The sequence below is a fragment of the Neolamprologus multifasciatus genome, chromosome 3 (assembly GCF_963576455.1).
Source record: "Neolamprologus multifasciatus chromosome 3, fNeoMul1.2, whole genome shotgun sequence".
Taxonomy (NCBI): Eukaryota; Metazoa; Chordata; class Actinopteri; order Cichliformes; family Cichlidae; genus Neolamprologus; species Neolamprologus multifasciatus.
Window position 1 is genome coordinate 286,824 of NC_140441.1, and position 16,946 is coordinate 303,769.

General features: G+C 41.6%; 1 protein-coding gene and 1 long non-coding RNA gene across 3 annotated transcripts in view; both read left to right on the plus strand.

The window, feature by feature from the left end:
- The window catches only part of LOC146520913 (uncharacterized), a 214,401-nt gene that overhangs the window by 89,313 nt on the left and 108,142 nt on the right, over positions 1–16,946 (plus strand). The gene's annotated exons all lie outside the window — the stretch shown is intronic.
- LOC146520915 (uncharacterized) overlaps positions 1–16,946 on the plus strand; it is a 55,146-nt gene that overhangs the window by 35,643 nt on the left and 2,557 nt on the right. Inside the window, exon 1 of one of the 2 annotated variants that reach the window (XM_085154593.1) lies at positions 13,737–13,805. The exons of the other annotated variant lie outside the window; for it this stretch is intronic. The gene's annotated coding sequence lies outside the window, so the exon portion shown is untranslated. Of the gene's footprint in view, positions 1–13,736; positions 13,806–16,946 lie in introns of those variants that run through there. 2 annotated transcript variants of the gene reach the window in all.

Sequence of the window (16,946 nt, forward strand, 5' to 3'; positions counted from 1 at the left end):
CATGTGTACCTGCTTATTAACACACGGGTACTGTGGAATATATTTTTTACTCACCTAAAGCGCTCGTGCTCTCGTCCACTCCCCGCAAAAAAATTAGCAGCTGTGTGGTGTCTGTGGCATCGGTGCTCTGATCGCATGCGATGGAGTAAAAATCAAAAGCACAGCTTTATCAGACGGTTGCAGTTATATGTTGGCTGACGAGTCTTCAATGCGTCGCACAGCTGGATTTCTGGACACGCTGACGTTGTTGAAGTCCTGCACTTTTTCAGGGCACATTATTTGGGTGATTTTAACGAGGCCGTGTTTTATGAGGTCTCCATCTGAAAAAGGCTTGCCATGTCTTGCCATGAGTTGGGCGACCTCATAGCTGGCTATTGGAGCCTTTTCCTGGATAATATGAGCACGAAAAAAAAATACTGTTGCTGACCCCGCAGGAGAGCTACCCTTTGCTTTAATTTCTGCTCTCTCCAGTGTAAGATGCATAGGCCTGATGTTTGGTTTCATAATGACGTCATACATTATAGTCTTTCATAACTGCCACAGTTTCAGTGCAGATCAAACAGACACACGTCCCCTTGAATTATCTGAAGAAATATTCACTCTCCCACCGTGTCTGAAATCTTCTGCACTCACTTTTCTACCTTTCGCTTCTTTGGTTCTGCCATATTTAGTAACTTGGGGGTAAAGTTCTTCTGTGATTGTCCTTTTTGGTGGAGCAACTGCCTTGATCAACAGCAGCTCCCCCTGGTGTTAAAACTAAGAAGTGCAATACACTCCAGCAAAAGTTGAAGTGCAGCCATATTCTATTCTATTTATAAAATTACTTGCGGGCCAATTAAAAATGGACTGCGGGCCGCAGTTGGCCCGCGGGCCGGAGTTTGGACACCCCTGGTTTAGATGAACTGCTGGACTTCCAGACCAGCAGGTTTAGGGAAGTCGTTTATGTTTATGGGGTCACACACTGACACCCCCCCCCCCACACACACACACACACACACAGACGTACACACAAACACACACGCAGGCAAGGTACTCTTTGTTTGTATGTATCCGTCATATGTTAATGAACCTATGTATATTCACGTAACCTCAATAAAAGAGCAGTGTTACAGGGGAGTGGATGAGAGCGACTGGGGTCAAGCGAAGGACCAGCGTTTGACCAGTTCTCTCCCGTGCACGAGAAACATAAAGAACTTTGCCTACTCGTGTCTTGCTTTTGCTGTGTAGTTGAATTGTCTTGAACGTTCCAGCGAATAGGTTTAAGCTACAAACCTATCACCAGGTGTGATGTTTTACAGGTATAATGCTGAGTTCCTTGTGTTTTATTTTACTTAGCTGACTAATAATTAATAATAAAACAGTTATGTACCATAGGCCTTCAAGCTGGCAGTAGTTAAACTGCCACTTAAAAGGCCATCTCTTGACCCAGCTGTCTGAGATAATTATAATCCAATCTGCAACCTCCCTTTTGTCAGGATTACGCTATGTGGCAGGCAGGATGAGCACCCAAACACAGGACTCAAACACAAACAGGAAAACTCAAAGCGCCAGCTTTATTATCTGGAAAAAACTTGAACACGAAATACAAGAAGCAAAACATAAAGCTACAAGTTAGGACACTAAGCCTTGGAAAACCAGGAAAATAATAACAAGGGAACTAAAAACTAAGAGCTGATGGGAAATGGCGCATGGAGAAAACACACAGAATTGTGAGGGTTTGACATGACAACTGACAGAGAAAAACATAGGGCTTAAATACACAAGCAGGGACAACAAGAAGATGGGAAGAGGTGGGAAAGCAGCTGGGACAAATCAGACCTAACGAGTCAAGGGGAAGCCGAACCAGATACACAAGGACTATTAAAATAAATCGGGAAACAAACAGACCAAAACTCAGATTCAGGACACACAAGCTTAACACAGTGACTGGGGAGACATTGCGGACATAGCAACAAGGATTACTACACATGAGACTTGGGATACAGAAAAGCATAGAGTAGACAGGGGAACCGGGGCTAAACACAGGCCAAGATGGCCTGCAAATGGTAAGTGGCCTGTATTTGTATAGTGCTTTTACTGGTCCCTAAGGACCCCAAAGCTTTACATATCCAGTCATCCATCCATTCACGCACTGGTGATGGCAGCTACATTGTAGCCTGGGGCGCACTGACAGAGGCGAGGCCACCGGCCACTGGGCCCTCTGACCACCACCAGTAGGCAACGGGTGAAGTGTCTTGCCCAAGGACACAACGACCGAGAATGTCCGAGCCGGGGCTCGAACCGGCAACCTTCTGATTACAAGACGAACTCCCAACTCTTGAGCCACGATCGCCTCCCCACTAGTAAGGGAGGAAGGACTACAGTCACTAAGAACTAAAGGAAACCACAACTATGAATAACAATAATCAAATAATATAATTAAAGAGTCTGAAACACAAATACTGGGTCACAGACCCAGAACCGTGTCAGAGGTGTTTATTTGTATTTGTTTGCTGTCTTTGCTCGGCGGCAGACCTCCGATGGCAGGCCACGTTTGCCATTTGATTGGAAAGGAAAACAGAGAAAGCAAAAGGACTGAGGGATGGCAGAGGCTAGCAGAGAGATTGGGTTATGGTTTAGGGCTGCTGACAGCTGACAGAGAACAAAGAGCCGTAAAGGTCAAAAATGCAAGAGGTGGGAGCTGCGCTGGGCTGCTGATAGCCGACAGAGTAGAGAGGCTGTGAAAAACCAAGACCTGCAAGGGACAGGAGGGAGAAGACCCTGCATTAAGGCTCAAGCTGCTATAGGCTGGTAGAGAGCATGGAGACCATAATGAGGCTGAGAGTTGGCAACAGGAGTAAGAAGACAGACCTTGATACCAACACCAGCTATATGCCGACTTTTCAGAAATGTAGACTTAAATTGCTGCAGCAAGAGTCCTGACAGGGACTAGAAAGAGAGAACATATTTCTCCTAAATATCCCAAAACGGGTATTCTGTTCATCTGGACGTAGTGTTTTCAATGGGAGAAATGTTTCGTCACTCATCCAAGTGACTATTTCAGTCTCAGCTGACTGCAGGTTTCTGCAACCTTAAAAACAGTACATTTGCACAACAACTGAAACCAGCCCACTAAATGAACAATGGGCTGTGAGGTCAGTTCCTTGATCATTAATCACTAACATGATCTCCTAAGTAGGCTTCTCTTCACTGGCCCCCTGTTTAATCCAGAATTTCATCCAGAATCCTGCACCCCAACATACCATAAATTCACACCATATTAAATTCCTCACAGAAACTAAGACGCTGAGCCAAACTCCTGAAGAACAACCCAACATCATAATCGCCCCTCCACCAAATGTTACACTTGGCACAATGCAGGCAGAGGAGTACCGTTATCCTGGTAACTGCCAAACCCAGACTTGGCCATCAGATTTCCAGATGGGGAAGCTCGATTGTTCCTCCAGAACACATCTCCACTGAGCTAGAGTCCATTAGCAGTGTGCTTTACACCACTGCATCTGACGCTAGGCATTACACTGTGTAAGACTTGAGTGTGTAATATTAAGTAGAGAGGAAATCTCACAACTGGACTTTTTGCCTTCCTTTCAAGTTAGCACACTAGAATTCACCGAGCTCCTGAGAGGGACCTATTATCTCACAAATCTTTGCAGAAGCTGTCTGCATTCCTATGTGCTTGATTGTTATACACCTGTGGCCACAGGAGTGATTGGAACACTGACAATAAATGATTTGGATGGGTGAGATGGTCGATTGTTCTTTCTCCTGATGACCCTGAGCCAATGTAAAGCTGGGTGTCAACAGCATAACTATGGAAATTAATGACATGTCTCCTGATGATATTTCCTAGTACAACTGATGGACCCTGCTATGGTGCTGCCAAACACAAAGGTTTGACTTGTCTGCATAGGGCACGTTCCATAGGGAAACTTAAAGCTGCTCTGCAAAACAAAGTTGCAGCATTATTTGCAGTGAGTCCCGAGGACCATCTCCAATTTGAAGGTCAAGTTCAAGTTACGTAACGGGGCATGTCAGAAATTGGCCGCAAAGTGGGTGTCGCGGAAAGATGATGCCACAAGAAGACAGTTTCCTCACAATGTCTTCTAAGATTTGCAGTCAAGGTTTGCAGGATGACATGGCCGATTGGCTCTGTACCCAGACAATCGGAGACTGCCATTCACCACCTGGCCTGTGTGTGCTAGTGCCTGCAGCATGTGCACTGAAACCATGTAGAAAAACGTTATGTTAATGAGACCAGATTCTGCCTATAGCAGTTGGATCATGGGTTCAAGGTGTGGATAAGACATGGACAACGCTATGTTGATTGCTGCACTAATAGGGTGACAGCTTTTGGGGGAGGCAGTTTGATGATGTGGGGCAGCATCTCCCTCACTTGAAAAACAAAGCTTGCCATAACTGAAGGCCATCTAAAGGCAGAGACATATCAAGATGAGATTCTGCTTGTGGAAATTCCATATCACCACAGTCTGGTTCTGAACTCTTGCCTTCAAGATGACAACCCTCACAGAGTGGAGTTTATCAGAAACCTCCTCCAGGATTGCCATCATTTCATTTTCAATTTCTGCTTCCTGATTAATTTTTGTACATGGTAAATCTATATTTTAATAGATATGTAAGTTCTTTTAAATTCTGAAACTTACATACTTACATTTAGATTCTGCTGTTGTTGAATTGATTTGTCTGAGCTTGCCTGACAAGGAAACATCTCACGCTGGTAAAGTTGGGGTATGTATGATGTTCTCTTTGGCTGAAAATTGGGGATGATTAGAAGGTGATTACAGCAGATATGCCTGTGCTATGAGAACAGTTCAGGAAATACAACTGCTCAAAAAAATAAAGGGAACTCTTAAACAACAAGTTAGTCACACTTCTGTGAAATGAAACTGTCCACTTAGGAGGCAACACTGACTGACAATCAATTTCACATGCTGTTGTGCAAATGGACTAGACAACAGGTGGAAATTATAGGCAATTAGCAAGACACCCCCAATAAAGGAGTGGCTCTGCAGGTGGTGACTACAGACCACTTCTCAGTACCTATGCTTTCTGGTTGATGTTTTGGTCACTTTTGATTGCTGGTGGTGATTTCACTCTATAGGTAGCATGAGATGCAGTCCGCAAGCAACACAAGCCCCTCATCCAGGATGGCACACAACTTCGCCACTGGCCCCCTGTGTGCTTCACAGATGAAAGCAGGTTCACACTGAGCACATCCCCCAGCATGACCAGTTTGGCAGTGGGTCAGTAATGGTGTGGCGTGACATGTCTTTAGGGGTCCGCATAACCCCCATATGCTCGCCAGAGGTAACCTGACTGCCATTAGGTACCGAGATGAGATCCTCAGATGCCCTGTGACACCATATGGTGGTGCGGTTGGCCCCGGGTTCCTCCTAATGCAAGACAATGCTAGACCTCATGTGGCTTGAGTGTGTCAGCAGTTCCTGCAAAAATGAAGGCATTCATGTTATGGGCTGGCCCACCCTTTCCCTAGACCTGAATCCAATTGAAGACATCTGGGACATCATGTCTCGCTCCATCCACCAACTGCACCACAAAATGTCCAGGAGTGGGCAGATGCTTTAGTCCTGTAGTCTGGTAGGAGATCCCTCAGGAGAGCATCTGCCACTTCATCAGGAGCATGCCCAGGTGTTGTAGGGAGGTCATACAGGCATGTGGAGGCCACGCAGACTACAGAGCCTCATTTTGACATGTTTTAAGGACATTACATAAAACCAGATTAATGATTCTGTATAGTATTGATCAAGGAACCAACCCAATAGGAGCTAAAGGCATCCTCTTGACATTACTTCACTCAGTAAGTTTATATTATGTTTAATGTGCATTTTCTGCATCAGTTTAGAACATAACATGTTAGTGCTCCCTGGTCCTTTTTGGAGACAGGTCCTGAGACAGCAGGCAGCTTTGGAGAACTCGTGTCAGCTGTGGTAATTAAGTAATACTTTGATTTAATATTGATTTCATGACAACTATCCTCAGGCACATATTCCTGGATATATACAATGACATGAGTAAACTCCCATTTTAGAATCATTGCCTTCTTTGATCTGACTTACTGCCTCAGACTTTGGACCTGTGTCCTCAAAAGTATAGAAAATCCATGACACTGGGTAAGAGGCCTTTATCATAAGTGAGAGAGTTTGGTGTAACAGTGGTTGAACATGCCAAATCAATCCACAACATACTGCCATTCCCCAGCTGTAACCTGCATATGCATCAAAATCCAGTACCATAGCCACATGATAGACATAAAGATGAGGTTAAAAGGGTTGTATCATTTTGCCAGATAGCTTCATCTCAAAAAAGATAAACATTCTTCAAAGACAAAAGTTTGTGAATATTTGCTGTATTGCCTAAACGAACCTGTTAAACTTATCAAATTATTGTCATAGATATGAACCCAATGATTGAAACAGAACAATACACTTTATAAAAAAACCTCAGACCTAGAAGTGATATTATGGATCGCACACATAGTACGAAGTAGAGAAATGAATGAATTAAGTTACTAAAATACATGTTTAACAGCCAAACAAATCTCATGTGTGCATGGACTGTTTGTGTTCGTTTTCTTTTCCTAAAGAATGTACAATAGCGTTTAAAAGATTTAATTGGCTTCAGCAGTTGAAATTACAAGTTACAGTGCGCTGGACCTCGATGTTTACCAGCGGTCTGATTCACAAAAAGGATGCCTCTGAATACCATTTATACTACAAAATAATCAAGTATTAGTATGACTTCCTTGTCAGGCATCTCCCAACTGGATCTTTTCCATCCCCTGTATGCATGTCAGGATAGACATGGATAGTAATACTGTACATAATCAGCGACTTAGATTAACACTTTAAACAGTACCTGTCAGGGTTCCTGGGTCGTTGACCCAGTGCTTTCAGTTTTGTTCATGTTCAGTTTATTTTTCCACTTCCATGTTCTCACTTCCTGCTTTTCCTGTGTCAGCTCGTCTCGTGTCATTAGCCAGATTATGTTCAGCTGTGTACTCACCGGTCTCTCATTATCATCCTCATCAGTCTGTGTATTTAAGTCTTCTGTTTCTACTCGTTCACTGTCGTGTCATTGAGGTTAATGCCGTCTCTCCGTATGTATGTTCAGTTCAGCCAGCCAGCCAGCCAGCCATCCAGTCTTTCAGCCAGTCAGTCCTTCGTTCCTGCCCTGTTCATCCACGATTCATAATAAACCATCTTCAGTTCTTCACTATCCTGAGTCCTGCGTTTGGGTCACTTCCTCGCCTCCACACACGACACTCCTCACAGTACCTCTGTCTGTGTGTTTGTGCTGTACATTAATAATCAGGTTTGAGTCAGGCTCCATCAGCTGAATCTGTTATTTGTAAATATAAGTATTTTTTTATTCCGGTGTGGGAAAAATACTTAAGAGTGCACTTTCCAATGAAGGGGGAGAGGAGATGCACCAGATTAATCCCTGGCCTAAGGTATCATACTTAAATTGGAATACTGGGCCAGCCCAGTATTGTAGAAATACTGTAGAAAGCATGGACGACGCGATAGCTCCCCACAAATGAAGCCAAAATGCTTCTATCGCTCCCTGGTGTCTGGCTGCAGTATAGGTCATAAACCCCGCTGTTAGTGAATTGTTAAAGGTTGTCGTTGTTGTACTTAAATTTGTAAACGTTGGCCTGAACTGCATGTTCAGATATTTTTGGGTTCCTCCCCTACACATCTAGGTGGCAGGGGATGCACATATATACTTACACGCACACACACACACATGCTCGCACATGCATACACACACACACACTGCTTTTGACTTTCATGACACACCACAGGGTTTTTACAATAAGTGTTTGTGTAACTGTCCGGCAAGAAGGAGGGTGGCTACCTGATATTGTTTAATTAGTAACTGCTTAACTACAATATGAACTAAGATTTACACTGTAACTTTAAAGACAGTAAAACGCGTAAGAATATCTACAAATGCATCTCAAAGATGTTAAATCAACACTCCATGTATTACTAGCATGACCACATTAACTTTATTAACACTCCCTGACTTTTTATAGTCCCTCCATAAATGCTGTCCATTTAAATGGTCTCACCTGTGAACACTGTTTCCACCTGAAAGACAGGATGGGCCCTATTAGCCCATATCTATGGGGCTGATTTCTGTTCATAATACCCATTGTATGGTGTGATAACATCCGAAGTGGGTGGATTTTACCCATGTGTGGCTGAGACGATCAGACTTAGACAGCACAATAGGTCATCCAACTAATTAGATTTCCTTTAAAGATAGCATTGAGATGAGTTTCTAATTGAATTCAGGTTTACAAATGGGAAAAAGGCTGACTACATTTGCAAACAGCATGTTCTATTAATATTAATTACAAGCATGACATTATGACTGAGAGCCCAGATATACCAGTTTTGCAGCTCATATTTACAGAACTTTACTAATCTATTAGTAAGTAAGTAAGTAAGTAAAATTTTATTTATATAGCACATTTCTAGATAAAAGATCACAAAGTGCTTTACAAGGTATAAAACAAAAACAGTCAAAAGTTAACAAAATGCAATTTTAAAAAGATGTGTTTTTAGCTGTTTTTTAAAAGTAATCACTGAGTCTGCAGATCTTAAGTTCTGAGGAAGAGAGTTCCACAGTCAGGCGGCCACAGTGGCAAAAGCTCTATCACCCTTGGTTTTCAGTCTTGTGTACTGAATGACAAGTAGGCCCTGATCACAAGACCTCAGCGACCTACTAGGGACATAGGGCTGTAAAAGTTCAATGATGTACGCTGGTGCTTGTTCTTGAAGAGCTTTAAATGTCAGAACCAGAATCTTTAAATGGACTCTGAATTCAACGGGGAGCCAGTGCAGCTGTATAAGCAATGGTGTTACATGAGCGTATTTAGATGTCAGAAGCCTTGCTGCAGCATTTTGGACAATCTGCAGACGCTCCAGGGAGTTTTGTAACAAGCTGACTCAAAACTCAAAGTGGTCATTAGCAGTGTTGGTCAAGTTACTTGAAAAAAGTAGTCAGTAACTAATTACTGATTACTTCCCCAAAAAAGTAATCCCGTTACTTTACTGATTACTTATTTAAAAAAGTAATTAATTACTTAGTTACTTTTTAAAAACACGATTTACAGCCTGAATAGGTGATAAAATGACAGATTTTTCAGCCCAATTCTACTTTTTCTGCATCATCATACAAAATGTAATCAAATGGAAAAGTCTCTTTTTAAAACTTGTTTTATTAGTTTTAATCTTTTAACTTTATGCATCAAGCAAAAATTTAATTATATTTGACTGACTGGAAGAAATTAGTTTAATATTTAAACCTATTTTCTGCACATAAAATAAAATATTTTTTGTGTTTACACTCAGTCTTTCAAATAGATGCAAGTAAAACACAGCAGAAAATAAATAAAGTCAAAGACTAGCGGTCCTGTTGCTCTATTTTCACCTGTAAAGCAGGAGTGGGGTAGGCGGAGGGTTACCCTGGTGCAGGTGTGCAGCGGTCAGTGGAAGAATCCGCGAGTTTCTCTGTGAGTTTCCCATTACGTTGTAGCTACTCGGTGCTTGTTTGGAAGTTTAGGGTTTTTTTCTCTGTAAAAAGAAGTTTTCTTCCCACGCACAACGGACACTAATGTTTTTGTCACTTTTTATAGAATCAAACTCAAAGTAAGGTCAGTACTTCCACGCTTTAAACGCTGCACGCTCATACTCTCTCTGCACTTGATATATGATCCATTGTTGATCTGCACACAGCTGTTGTCACGAACGTCGCACTCGCTTACGTCACTGTCATGAGACATTCTTGCAAAAAATCACGGTTTTAGTAACGCAGTAACGCAGCGTTCCTACGGGAAAGTAACAGTAATCTAATTACCATTTTTGCAATAGTAATCCCTTACTTTACTCGTTACTTGAAAAAAGTAATCAGATTACAGTAACGCATTACTGCCCATCTCTGCTGAGTACTAGACAGGGATGACCTCTGTCAGTTTAGGAGGACTCAGGTCAACATATCTGAGGATCTGCTGAGGCTCTGACTGCTGGTTCAGTCTGCTCTCAGAACACCTAACACCTTCAGAACAACTAGAACATTTGTATCTGGGCTGTTTGTTCTCATTAGAACACGTTGCACACCAGCATCACAACAGTTTGAAACATTCATCATGTTCACCTTTTGTGTTTGCAGTGTTTTACCTGAACACACACACACACACACCTGTATTCATGTGTGTTACAGTGAGAGTCTCAGCTGTTCTGTCAGACCTCCTGTCCTGATTCTGGAGCTTAAACTGTTGAAGGCAACGGCACAAACACACCTGGATGATGTCACTACAAGGTTCAAAAAGGAGAAGGTGGTGGATCAGCAGAGCTCACCTGTACAATAATAAAAACAAAAATGATGACAGTTTTTTCAGTAATATTTAAACTTTATGAAACATGATCAGGGTGTGCTGTGTTCAGATCACAGACTGTATATTAAAGATGGACTTAGTGTCATTTGAAGCATTAGCATGAGCATTCTGACATCTTCCATGTTGTTTTTTGTCTGTGGAAGTGACCATGTTTATTAGCGATTAGAACATGCTGTAGGTATTACAGGTATTGCACTGCAGTGGTTTGTATCATATCTATCTAATAGACTCCAATTTGTGCATGTAAATGGAGAGTCCTCTTCACACACTGAGGTTAATTATGGAGTTCCACAGGGTTCAGTGCTAGGACCAATTCTGTTTACATTATACATGCTTCCCCTAGGCAGCATCATTAGAAGACATAGCATACATTTTCACTGCTATGCAGATGACACCCAGCTCTATCTGTCCATGAAGCCAGATAACACACACCAATTAGTTAAACTGCAGGAATGTCTTAAAGACATAAAGACTTGGATGGCCACTAACTTTCTGCTTCTCAACTCAGATAAAACTGAGGTTATTGTACTCGGCGCTGAAAAGCTTAGAAATATGGTATCTAACCAGATTCTTACTCTGGATGGCATTACCTTGGCCTCCAGTAACACTGTGAGGAACCTTGGAGTCATTTTTGACCAGGATATGTCCTTCAACGCACATATTAAACAAATATGTAAGACTGCGTTCTTCCATTTGTGCAACATCTCTAAAATTAGAAATATCCTGTCTCAGAGTGACGCTGAAAAACTAGTTCATGCATTTATTACTTCCAGGCTGGACGACTGTGATTCATTATTGTCAGGAAGTCCTAAAAACTCACTGAAAAGCCTTCAGTTAATCCAAAATGCTGCAGCAAGAGTCCTGACAGGGACTAGAAAGAGAGAGCAGATTTCTCCTGTTTTGGCTTCCTGTTAAATCCAGAATTGAATTCAAAATCCTGCTCCTCACATACAAGGTCTTAAATAATCAGGCCCCATCTTATCTTAATGACCTTGTAGTACCATATCACCCTATTAGAGCACTTCGCTCCCGCTCTGCAGGCCTACTTGTTGTTCCTAGAGTATTTAAAAGTAGAATGGGAGGGAGAGCCTTCAGTTTTCAGGCCCCTCTTCTGTGGAACCAGCTTCCAGTTTGGATTCGGGAGACAGACACTATCTCTACTTTTAAGATTAGGCTTCAAACTTTCCTTTTTGCTAAGGCATATAGTTAGGGCTGGACCAGGTGACCCTGAATCCTCCCTTAGTTATGCTGCAATAGACGTAGGCTGCCGGGGGATTCCCATGATGCATTGAGTTTTTCCTTTCCAGTCACCTTTCTCACTCACTATGTATTAACAGACCTCTCTGTATTGAATCATATCTGTTATTAATCTCTGTCTCTCTTCCACAGCATGTCTTTATCCTGTCTTCCTTCTCTCACCCCAACCGGTCGCAGCAGATGGCCGCCCCTCCCTGAGCCTGGTTCTGCCGGAGGTTTCTTCCTGTTAAAAGGGAGTTTTTCCTTCCCACTGTCGCCAAAGTGCTTGCTCATAGGGGGTCATATGATTGTTGGGCTTTTCTCTGTATCTATGAAGCGCCTTGAGGCGACTTTTGTTGTGATTTGGCGCTATATAAATAAAATTGAATTGAATTGAATATTACCAGCTCATGCTAACCTGTTTATCAGACTGTATGGTAACCTCTTCACACACAGATACCGGCTAATCAGCAACAGCAAAAGCAACTTTGCTGTCCCCGAGCCTTATGTTTGACACTTCTCCAATAACCTGATCAGATTTCAGAGAGTGATTATTGCCCAGAAGCTCAGGATCAATAGTTGGCGTGCTGTCAGAGGAGCAGCTGAGTTAGAGATGAGGAGACGTTTAAAGTGTTTCCTGTTTCCTCTGCTGAAAGCCAATCAGCTCTCTGCTGTCACACAGCTCACCTGTGCAGGTGAGTCATTCCATCTGATATCACCATAGTTCTTCTGCTTGACCATCTTTGATTCATAGAAATGTGATGGTCTAAAGTTTAAACATATAAGATATATATGTTTATGGCCAACGACCTCGGTCATGTTTATCTTTCACACACTGACTCCTGGTTTGAACATGAATATCTCAGAGTGTCATGATCCACGGTCATTTGACCCAGTATTTTTAATTTTATGTGTGCCTTTGTCAGTTTGTATTCTGATTTATGTTTATTTCCACTTTGTTAGTCTTGAAACTCTTTTCTGTAGTGCCAATATTGTTCTGTTTAGCTTTTGATTATTAGATTCCCTCTTATGTCTTTGTCCTCTGTGTCTCTTTCTCTGTGTTTATATTTGTTGTGAGTTCTAACGTCTTGCTTCCTCCCTAATGTTTCATTCTGTTCCCTCCTGCCTGTCATGTTATCCATGTTCCCCAGTCATGTTCTCTGTGTGTCTGTCTGTGTCTCTGTGCGCGTGTTCCCGTTACTTCCTGTTTTATTTTGGTAAGTGTCTGACCAGAGGAGTATGGCCTTCCTTATTATGTGTAATGTTGTATTTATGTTGCCATATTTGAGTGGAGAACTTCTCCTATGTACTGGATCTGGCATCTTTTACAGAAAATCACATAAACACAATTAGATGCCCTTGGGCTAAAATTTTGTGAAAGTTGGTACATCCTATTTGTAGTTCTGTTTTTAATGTATGCCAATTTGACAAATGGTATTTATGAATTTCTGATTCTATTTGGTTGTGTCGGTTTGAGCTTCGCCCTCACCAAATAATGCCTTCAGTGTTGCCAACTCCTCAGTAAGGAAAATCGCTATTGGCTGTCCTAAAAGTCGCTAGAAGTCGTTAAATGACATCATTGCCTAATTTGCATAATTGATCATGCTTGTGGAATTTTAACTGACACTGTAGGAGAGAGAAATAGCATCGTGGAAGAGACATAAAGCGAGTAAAAACACCCTCAATGCATTTAGAATATATTTAGCACAACAAATTAAATTTATTTCAGCAGTTATTGTTTTTTTGATGTCACAATTCCAACCCTCCTCCTTTATCCGGGCTTGGGACCGGAAGTGACCCGACATAGGCGCTCTGGTGGAGTTACGTTTTGTGTGTATGTGGTTTTTTTTAAGAAGTTTGAAACCTTGTGATCCACAGAAAGTAACAGTAAAAGAAAAACATTTTTAACAATAACGTTGTTAACAAACTACATTAACAATCGAAATGGACAAAAAAGAAACAAAAAGCTGCAACACATTATCAGGCAGCTGGTGTTCATAGCAAGCTTCACCAGACAGTTTCAGTCCATATCGGATGTACAAGATGGAGTTAAGGCTCTGCAAGGACATCCGATTTCCAGAGCCCAAGTGTGGAGTGGAGCTTGTTGTTGGTGTGTGAAGAAACTGTAAGTTTGCTTTGTTTCCTCCTTTAACAGTTTGTCTTTAGGAACTTTACTGTTTGTTCAGCTCATGTTTGATTTCTTCACACAACAAACTGTGTTTTTATTTCCGGTCTCTCCGTTAAAGTCAGTGAGTAATGTTTTCTAACGAGGCCGAGTGTGTCCGCCATTTTCTCAGACTCCGTCAGACTAAACACACTGAATGTGTGCTGAGCTCCGGGTGTTTATATTCACAGGGACAGCAGGAGACGGAGAGCGGACTTTATAAATTTATATTTAGTATAGATGTGTGTTAGATACAGATTCAATATGGCGGTCTTAAAAATACTGCGCCACAAACTGTTGGCTCCACCCCAACAGAAAGAAGTGTTACAAAACACACAAATGTTATTGTAGTTCACTAAAACTGAACTCAAAAATAAAACTAGATCTGAAACAGTTAAAACGGAAAGGAAAAACTAAACACAAAAATTAAAGTTAAATTATTGATAATTATCATTTAAATTATTTTGGAAAATTAAACAATGTTTTATAGGAAATGTCCTGTTAGTGTTTTTTAGTTTGGCTAAAAAAAAGAATAAAAATGAAAAACTTGCCTCATTATTCTTTGATAGACATTTATTTAGATGTTGGATGTGAGTCACGGCTTTCACAGACTTCAGTTTTTTGTTTTTTTTTTTAAATTGAACTTTTAATTGCAAAGCAGGAAAACAGCAGTCACCAGCATATACATACACAGGACAAAGATGCATCTACATGTATGGCAGGACCTGGGAGGTAGAAAAAGAAAAAAAAACCCAACAGCAACAGTAATAGACAATGAAAAAGGTTAACAACCATCCCTTTGTTGCCAGGCTAAGTCCCGTAAGCCCGATTTCAACCTCTGAGCAGAAGGAGTGTCCAGATGGGCCAAAAAAGGGTCCCATGTGCGATAGAAAAGGAAAGGTTTGTCCTCGTGTGCTGCAGAGAAGGCTTCCATTGGCACAATCCATATCACAGACTGTAGCCACTGGCTGACAGATGGAGCCTTATCAGAAATCCACAGTACCATAATGCACTTTCGAGCGTAGTGTAGCAGTATGTGAAGGAGATCTTTGCTGCGAAAGCCGGCAGGTAGCTCATCATTTAGTCCTAACAAGCAAGTCCTTGGACCCAGATGCAGTCGGCAATTAAATATAGTACAGAGCTTATCTATGAGTGATCTCCAAAACTGTAGAATAACAGGGCAGCTCCACAGACAATGAAAAAAGGAACAGCAGACTGACATGTTACAGAGATTAGGCAAAGCTGGAGACATTATGTGCCTCTTCTCAGGTGTAATATAAAGCCTATTTATACGTTTAAACTGCCTTTCCCAAATAGAATTAGCTAGCTTCAGCATCTATGGCGCCTACATCTGATTCCCATTGGCCCTTGATTTTGTTATCGAGTTATCGATTCTAAGATCAGAGAGAACGTTATAAATCTTTTTAGTGATGCATTTTAGTTGGGTCGTTTTTACCATGAATGATTCCATAGGAGAAAGACCAAACCCTCCATTAAGATCCTTCAATTTAGAAGTAATATAGTGCTTTACCTGAAAGTACTTCAAATCCCTTTTTGAGACCAGTCCGCAAAACCAGCCTGAAGACCAGGTAAGAAGTCAGGGTTTTCATGAATAGGAGTAAGAAGGGAGAAACAATTATAATATCCTTCCAGGCGCCTGACTTTGCGCCAAATAATGAGCATATTCTTTAACACCATATTATCTTGTGCTAGAACTGTGGCTTTACAGGAGGAAATATATAGCAGGTTGCCCTTTAAAGAAGTGGACTCAGCGCTGAAGTAAATGCTCTGGGGGTGAATATGCTTTGATGGCCAGACCTGGGCGTGGTGGCAGTTGTTGTGAATGTTCTCCACTTATAAACAATTTTCCGGATGGTGGAAGGGCTGATGTCAAAGAGATCTTTTTGAATCCCTTACCAGACTGATAAGCAGCCACAGTTGTCTTTCTGAGGGCATCCCACACCTCTCTAGATCTCACTATGGCACTCACTTCAACAGTCAGGGGCACAACAGACTCAATCTGAGGTTTAAATAGGGCTCCTTTAAAATGCTGGTTAACGATGTACTGATCGTGTGCACCTGACGTGATACACCTGTGTGTGATTTTAACCATTTTAAGTGGGATAACATGTGGGGCTGTCCTCATTTAAAGTTTTGAAAAGGCTTTTCTTATTTTTTTAATTGTTTAGTTATGTTATTTGGATTCCTCAGTATGATTTAAATTGATATTAAATATCCATATGTCCAAATATGTTTTACAATATACACGCTTTCATAGGGTGTCCTAGTTTTCTCATGTGACTGTACTCCAATGAGTAATTAAGTCATGTAAATGTTGGATGTACTTCAACAGGGAGTCATTATGACCACCAGTCTACGGCAATACACAGAGGTTGTTGCTTCTGTTATTCAGACTGACGTCTTTAGACCAAACAAAATGATTATATTACTGGAAACATTGACAGGTAATTAGATATCAGTTATCAGGTATGTCAACAGGTGAAGTTGATGTTGAGACAGAAGAAAGATGTTGCAAATAAATTGTCGTGACTGTGTGTGGAGCAGGCAGGTCAAAAACATCCAGCTTTACTGCGAGAAGGAAAAATAAATACAACACTCGACCAGGAGAAACACAAAAAAACCTCACAAAGGAACACACAGCCATCAGGGAGGTCGCGATGCAGGACAGAGGGAGACACACACATAAATGTGGGCAAATGGGGACGGCAACACAGCTGAAGGTGATCTACAAAACAGGCAAACAAAGCTGAACATGACGCACACCAGACAGGAAACTACCAAAGTAAAACAGGAAACACTAAGGTGCAGACTAACTCACACAAGAGGTTGCTTTTGTGTGGAGACAACGAGAGCAATGTGGAAACGGTTAATGGAGGTGAGACACAGAGAGTGAGGAAAGATTGAAGCATTAGGAGAACATGGGGACAGAAAAGGGAAAGAACTCACAAGGACACAGAGACACAAGGGGAACCAAAGAGGAACATTAGAAACTCAGACTAACCTAAAGACTGCTAATGTACCTAAAACATTGTTTTAAAAATATGTATGACCTGCACTCAGATATAGTGTATTTCTATGTTA